Source organism: Cryptomeria japonica, unplaced genomic scaffold (genome assembly GCF_030272615.1).
Source record: "Cryptomeria japonica unplaced genomic scaffold, Sugi_1.0 HiC_scaffold_85, whole genome shotgun sequence".
NCBI lineage: Eukaryota > Viridiplantae > Streptophyta > Pinopsida > Cupressales > Cupressaceae > Cryptomeria > Cryptomeria japonica.
The window spans coordinates 333469-341401 of record NW_026728907.1 but is presented as its reverse complement, the minus strand read 5'-3'; the positions used below and the strand labels follow the sequence as shown (position 1 = coordinate 341401).

Here is a 7933-nt window from a genome sequence, read left to right as displayed (position 1 = left end):
GCGCAACATCGGCGCGCACCAAGGAGGGCTCCGAAGTGTGCTCCAAGGTGCGCACGATGGCGTGCACCTCTGGTGCGCACGATTCGGAGCTCGGTTTGACCGGGGTGCGCACACCTTGGCTGGGTTGCGCACCTTTTGTGCGCTCCAAGGTGCGCACGAAGTCGGAGCTCGGTTTGCCCCGGGTGCGCACCTTCGCCAGGGTGCGCACCTTGATGCGCACGCCTTGGCTGGGCTGCGCACCTTGGTGGGCGCCATGGTGCGCACCTTTCGTGCGCTCCAAGGTGCGCACGAAGTCGGAGCTCGGTTTGCCCCGGGTGCGCACCTTGGTGGGCGCCATGGTGCACTCCGAGGTGCCCAAGATTGGTGCGCACCAAGGAGCGCTCCGAAGTGCGCTCCAAGGTGCGCGCGAAGTCGAAAGTTGGGTTAATTGTCCGGTTTGCCTCGGGTGCGCACCTTGCGTGCACCTTCGCCAGGGTGGGCGCCTTGGTGCGCACACCTTGGCTGGGCTGCGCACACCTTGGCACCCGCGTTTCCTTCATTTTAAATTTTTTTTTTTTACAATCTCTCAAGTGGGAAATTCTATAATCTCAACTTTTTTTGCCTTTTCAGGAAACTTTTGAATGGAGCGCATCATTGGTGCGCTCCGAAGTGTGCTCCAAAGCTCTCTCCAGCTGCGTGCACCTGCCCCGGCCGCGCACCCGGCCCCGCCCAGCTTCGCTCACCTGTCCCGGGCGTCTGGTGCGGAACCTTAGAGTAAGAAACATCACCGTGCACCTTGGCCAACGTGCGCGACTCGACCGAGCGCGCACTGGCCGAGGTGCACACCGATTTCACCTGGGTGCGCGCGCAGCACCTCGGGCGCACCGGGGTGCGCGCACAACGCCCGGGTTGCACCGTGGCCTGTGTGCTCGGGGCGCCTCGGGTGCGCGCTCGGTGTCGCCCCCGCGCGCGCGGTAGTGCGGGCAGCGCACCCCGGCCCGGCCCGGCCCCGACGAGAACGCAAACGGGCAAAAGGTTTATTCAAATAGCATTGCGATGCCCGGCGAAAAACTAAAAAAGGGTGCAACACCGGGACTTCCCGGGAGGTCACCCATCCCAGTACTACTCCGGCCCAAGCGCGCTTAACTGCGGAGTTCTGATGGGATCCGGTGCACTAACGCTGGTATGATCGCACCCGTTATGAGCTTGTCGCAGTGTGTACTTAGCAAACCGCGACCCACGTGCGAATCCACCCCGGCCACCCACCCCCGTCGAGGTGCACACCCTCCCTCGCGAAGTGCGCCCCGTTCGCCAAGTGTGAGCCCTGCCCGGGTGCGCGCACCTTGCTAGGGCGTCGGGTGTGCACCCGGCCCGGCCTACGTGCGTGCACCTGTAGGGGGCGTCGTGTGCGTGCAGTGTCCCGTCTGCAACGCGGTGCCCACACACCACCTCGGGCGCAACGACCTGCGCTCACATGTGGGCCGAGTGCACCTTGGTGCATGTTCGGGGCGCCTCGGGTGCACGCTCGATCTTGCCCCGGTGCACCAAGGCGCTCGGTTTGCCCCGGGTGCGCACTTGGTGCAAGGTGGGCACCCAAAATAGGGATCAAGCACCAAAACACAAGTTTCGGGATGCAAAATGGGACCCAAGGACCACAAATGCGTTCCAAGACCCATGATGGGTCCACGAGAACAAAAATGTGTTCCGAGACTTAATAAACAAATATTGGGTTTTAGGAGAAGAAACATGCTCTGATGCCCAAAACGAGAATCGACCCCGAAAAGGCCACAGGCCAAAAGTGGGATGCGAGACAAAAAAAAATGGGACCCGAGGACCAAAATTGGGTTCCCAGGTCGAAGACAGGGCAACCGGACAAGAAACGACCTCTAAGGCTCGAAATGAGTCCCGACGACTAAAACTTGACAAGAAGCACCCATCAGGCACCCAACTCGACACCCATGGGATGCCGACCCACCCGGGCTTCCACCTAGCACACCTTGGCACCCACCCACCCTCGCACCCAACCTCGCACCCAACTTAGCACCTTTGAACCCACATTGGCACTCACCCTGACCCTGGCACCTTGGAACCCACATTGGCACTCACCTTGACCCTGGCACCCACCTTTGCACTCACCTTGGGACCCACCCTGGCTCCCACCTCGGCACCCACCCAGACACCCACCTTGGTTCCTTGGCACCCACCTTGGATCCTTGGCACCCACCCCGACACCCACCTTGGCACGCAACTTGGCTACTTGCCACCCACCTTGGCTCCTTGACGCCCACCCCGACAACCACCCCGTGACCTACCCTGGCTAGGGTTGGTGCACACCCACCCTGGTGCCCACCTTGGCACCCACCCTATGACCCACCTTGGCACGCACCTTAGTACCCACCCCGTTACCCACCCTAGGACCCACCCCGTGACCCACCTTGGCCAGGGTGGGTGCCTTGGTGCGCACAACTTGCCTGGGCTGCACACCAGGGCGGGCTCAAGATGGCACCCGCGTTCCGTTTTTTTCACTATCTTTCAAAACGGAAATTTTAAAATCTCATTTTTTTCTTTTTTTTGCCTTTTCTGGAAATTAGTGAAGGCAGCGCATCAAAGGTGCGCAATGCTGGTGCGAACCCGGGAGCGCTCCGATGTGTGCTCCAAGGTGCGGCGTGCACGAAGTCCGAGCCCGGTTTGCCCCGGGTGCGCACCTCGCGTGCACCTTCGCCGGGGTGAGCACCTTGGCTGGGTTGCGCGCCCTGGTGCGTACCAAGGAGCGCTCTGAAGTGTGCTCCAAGGTGCGGCGTGCACGAAGTCGGAGCCCGGTTTGCCCCGGGTGTGCACCTCGGGTGCGCACCTCGCGTGCACCTTCGCTGCGGTGGGCACCTTGGCTGGGTTGCGCGCCTTGGTGGGCACCATGCAGTGCACGAAGTCGGAGCCCGGTTTGCCCCGGGCGCGCACCTCCGCCAGGGTGGGCACCTTGGTGCGCACAACTTGCCTGGGCTGCGCATCAGGAAGGGCTCAAGATGGCACCCGCGTTCCGTTTTTTTCACTATCTTTCAGAACGGAAATTTTAAAATATCGTTTTTTTTTGCCTTTTCTGGAAATTAGTGAAGGCAGCGCATCAAAGGTGCGCAACGCTGGTGCGAACCTGGGAGCGCTCCGATGTGTGCTCCAAGGTGCGGCGTGCACGAAGTCGGAGCCCGGTTTGCCTCGGGTGCGCCCTGGTGGGCACCATGGTGCGCACCAAGGAGCGCTCCGAAGTGTGCTCCAAGGTGCGGCCTGCACGAAGTCGGAGCCCGGTTTGCCCCGGGTGTGCACCTCGGGTGGGCACCTTGGTGCGCATGCCTTGCCTGGGCTGCGCACCAGGGCGGGCTCAAGATGGCACCCGCGTTCCTTTTTTTTCACTATCTTTCAAAACGGAAATTTTAAAATCTCATTTTTTTTTGCCTTTTTCTGGAAATTAGTGAAGGCAGCGCATCAAAGGTGCGCACCTCGCTGCCCACCACGGTGCGCAACGCCGGTGGGCACCCGGGAGTGCTTCGAAGTGTGCTCCAAGGTGCTGCGTGCACGTTGTCGGAGCCCGGTTTGCCCCGGGTGCGCACCTCGCGTGCACCTTCGTCGGGGTGGGCACCTTGGCTTGGTTTGCCCCGGCTGCGCTCCGAAGCGGGGTTATTGGAGCGCCGCCTCTTTTTTTGTCGGAGCGTTTGGTGGGGTTTCTCGCATTGGCTCTTCCGAGGCCCGGTTGCCACCCTGGCGCGCACGAAGTCGGAAGTAGGGTTAATTGCCCGGGTGCGCACCTTTGCCAGGGTGGCACCTTACCTGGGCTGCGCACCAGGGCGGGCTCAAGATGGCACGCGCGTTCCGTTTTTTTCACTATCTTTCAAAACGGAAATTTTAAAATCTCCTTTTTTTTTTGCCTTTTCTGGAAATTAGTGAAGGCAGCGCATCAAAGGTGCGCACCTCGCTGCCCACCTTGGTGTGCTCTGAGGTGCGCACCCGGGAGCGCTACGAAGTGTGCTCCAAGGTGCGGCGTGCACGTTGTCGGAGCCCGGTTTGCCCCGGGTGCGCACCTCGCCTGCACCTTGGCCGGGGTGGGCACCTTGGCTGGGTTTGCCCAGGGTGCGCTCCGAAGCGGGGTTACTGGAGCGCCCCCTCTTTTTTTGTCAGAGAGTTTGGTGGGGTTTCTCGCATTGGCTCTTCCCAGGCCCGGTTGTTGGGTGCGCTCCCACCCTGGCGCGCGCGAAGTTGGAAGTTGGGTTAATTGCCCGGGCGCGCACCTTCGCCAGGGTGGGCACCTTGGTGCGCAAACCTTGGCTGGGCTGCGCACCAGGGCGGGCTCAAGATGGCACCAGCATTCCCTTTTTCTCACTATCTTTCAAAACGGAAATTTTAAAATCTCGTTTTTTTTTTGCCTTTTATGGAAATTAGTGAAGGCATCGCATCAAAGGTGCGCACCTCGCTGCCCACCTTGGTGTGCTCCGAGGTGCCCACCACGGTGCGCAACGCCGGTGCGAACCCGGGAGCGCCCCGATGTGTGCTCCAAGGTGCGGCGTGCACGAAGTCGGACCCCGGTTTGCCCCGGGTGCGCACCTCGCGTGCACCTTGGTGCGCACACCTTGGCTGGGTTGCGCGGCCTGGTGGGCACCATGGTGCGCACCAAGGAGCGCTCCGAAGTGTGCTCCAAGGTGCGGCGTGCACGAAGTCGGAGCCCGGTTTGCCCCGGGTGCGCACCTTCGCCGCGGTGGGCACCATGGCGTGCACGAAGTCGGAGCCCGGTTTGCCCCGGGTGCGCACCTCGCGTGCACCTTCGCCGGGGTGGGCACCTCGGCTGGGTTGCGCGCCCTGGTGCGCACCAAGGAGCGCTCTGAAGTGTGCTCCAAGGTGCGGCGTGCACGAAGTCGGAGCCCGGTTTGCCCCGGGTGTGCACCTCGGGTGCGCACCTCGCGTGCACCTTCGCTGCGGTGGGCACCTTGGCTGGGTTGCGCGCCTTGGTGGGCACCATGCAGTGCACGAAGTCGGAGCCCGGATTGCCCCGGGCGCGCACCTCCGCCAGGGTGGGCACCTTGGTGCGCACAACTTGCCTGGGCTGCGCACCAGGAAGGGCTCAAGATGGCACCCGCGTTCCGTTTTTTTCACTATCTTTCAGAACGGAAATTTTAAAATCTCGTTTTTTTTTGCCTTTTCTTGAAATTAGTGAAGGCAGCGCATCAAAGGTGCGCAACGCTGGTGCGAACCTGGGAGCGCTCCGATGTGTGCTCCAAGGTGCGGCGTGCACGAAGTCGGACCCCGGTTTGCCCCGGGTGCGCACCTCGCGTGCACCTTGGTGCGCACACCTTGGCTGGGTTGCGCGCCCTGGTGGGCACCATGGTGCGCACCAAGGAGCGCTCCGAAGTGTGCTCCAAGGTGCGGCGTGCACGAAGTCGGAGCCCGGTTTGCCCCGGGTGCGCACCTCGCGTGCACCTTCGCCGCGGTGGGCACCATGGCGTGCACGAAGTCGGAGCCCGGTTTGCCCCGGGTGCGCACCTCGCGTGCACCTTCGCCGGGGTGGGCACCTTGGTGTGCAGACCTTGGCTGGGTTGCGCGCCCTGGTGGGCACCATGGTGCGCACCAAGGAGCGCTCCGAAGTGTGCTCCAAGGTGCGGCCTGCACGAAGTCGGAGCCCGGTTTGCCCCGGGTGTGCACCTCGGGTGGGCACCTTGGTGCGCATGCCTTGCCTGGGCTGCGCACCAGGGCGGGCTCAAGATGGCACCCGCGTTCCTTTTTTTTCACTATCTTTCAAAACGGAAATTTTAAAATCTCATTTTTTTTTGCCTTTTTCTGGAAATTAGTGAAGGCAGCGCATCAAAGGTGCGCACCTCGCTGCCCACCACGGTGCGCAACGCCGGTGGGCACCCGGGAGTGCTTCGAAGTGTGCTCCAAGGTGCTGCGTGCACGTTGTCGGAGCCCGGTTTGCCCCGGGTGCGCACCTCGCGTGCACCTTCGTCGGGGTGGGCACCTTGGCTGGGTTTGCCCCGGCTGCGCTCCGAAGCGGGGTTATTGGAGCGCCGCCTCTTTTTTTGTCGGAGCGTTTGGTGGGGTTTCTCGCATTGGCTCTTCCGAGGCCCGGTTGCCACCCTGGCGCGCACGAAGTCGGAAGTAGGGTTAATTGCCCGGGTGCGCACCTTTGCCAGGGTGGGCACCTTACCTGGGCTGCGCACCAGGGCGGGCTCAAGATGGCACGCGCGTTCCGTTTTTTTCACTATCTTTCAAAACGGAAATTTTAAAATCTCCTTTTTTTTTTGCCTTTTCTGGAAATTAGTGAAGGCAGCGCATCAAAGGTGCGCACCTCGCTGCCCACCTTGGTGTGCTCTGAGGTGCGCACCCGGGAGCGCTACGAAGTGTGCTCCAAGGTGCGGCGTGCACGTTGTCGGAGCCCGGTTTGCCCCGGGTGCGCACCTCGCCTGCACCTTGGCCGGGGTGGGCACCTTGGCTGGGTTTGCCCAGGGTGCGCTCCGAAGCGGGGTTACTGGAGCGCCCCCTCTTTTTTTGTCAGAGCGTTTGGTGGGGTTTCTCGCATTGGCTCTTCCCAGGCCCGGTTGTTGGGTGCGCTCCCACCCTGGCGCGCGCGAAGTTGGAAGTTGGATTAATTGCCCGGGCGCGCACCTTCGCCAGGGTGGGCACCTTGGTGCGCACACCTTGGCTGGGCTGCGCACCAGGGCGGGCTCAAGATGGCACCAGCATTCCCTTTTTCTCACTATCTTTCAAAACGGAAATTTTAAAATCTCGTTTTTTTTTTGCCTTTTATGGAAATTAGTGAAGGCATCGCATCAAAGGTGCGCACCTCGCTGCCCACCTTGGTGTGCTCCGAGGTGCCCACCACGGTGCGCAACGCCGGTGCGAACCCGGGAGCGCCCCGATGTGTGCTCCAAGGTGCGGCGTGCACGAAGTCGGACCCCGGTTTGCCCCGGGTGCGCACCTCGCGTGCACCTTGGTGCGCACACCTTGGCTGGGTTGCGCGGCCTGGTGGGCACCATGGTGCGCACCAAGGAGCGCTCCGAAGTGTGCTCCAAGGTGCGGCGTGCACGAAGTCGGAGCCCGGTTTGCCCCGGGTACGCACCTCGCGTGCACCTTCGCCGGGGTGGGCACCTCGGCTGGGTTGCGCGCCCTGGTGCGCACCAAGGAGCGCTCCGAAGTGTGCTCCAAGGTGCGGCGTGCACGAAGTCGGAGCCCGGTTTGCCCCGGGTGCGCACCTTCGCCGCGGTGCGCACCATGGCGTGCACGAAGTCGGAGCCCGGTTTGCCCCGGGTGCGCACCTCGCGTGCACCTTCGGCGGGGTTGCGCGCCCTGGTGGGCACCATGGTGCGCACCAAGGAGCGCTCCGAAGTGTGCTCCAAGGTGCGGCGTGCACGAAGTCGGAGCCCGGTTTGCCCCGGGTGCGCACCTCGCGTGCACCTTCGGCGGGGTTGCGCGCCCTGGTGGGCACCATGGTGCGCACCAAGGAGCGCTCCGAAGTGTGCTCCAAGGTGCGGCGTGCACGAAGTCGGAGCCCGGTTTGCCCCGGGTGCGCACCTCGCGTGCACCTTCGCCGCGGTGGGCACCATGGCGTGCACGAAGTCGGAGCCCGGTTTGCCCCGGGTGCGCACCTCGCGTGCACCTTCGCCGGGGTGGGCACCTCGGCTGGGTTGCGCGCCCTGGTGCGCACCAAGGAGCGCTCCGAAGTGTGCTCCAAGGTGCGGCGTGCACGAAGTCGGAGCCCGGTTTGCCCCGGGTGCGCACCTCGCGTGCACCTTCGCCAGGGTGGGCACCTCGGTGCGCACACCTTCTCAATGTTTTCTTGCCTTTTCTGGAAATTGGTGAAGGCAGCGCATCAAAGGTGCGCACCTCGGTGTGCTCCGAGGTGCGAACCCGAGAGCGCTCCGAGGTGCCCACGAAGTCGAAAGTCGGGTTAATTGCATTGTTTTCCCCGGGTGCGCTCCGA

General features: G+C 62.8%; 1 non-coding gene across 1 annotated transcript; it reads right to left on the bottom strand.

Annotated features, from left to right (window-relative positions):
- Window positions 1–1057: 1057 nt before the first annotated feature.
- LOC131864419 (5S ribosomal RNA) lies at window positions 1058–1176 on the bottom strand. The gene has a single exon (XR_009363226.1). It is a non-coding gene; the product is annotated as a 5S ribosomal RNA (ribosomal RNA).
- Between the last annotated feature and the right edge of the window lie 6757 nt (window positions 1177–7933).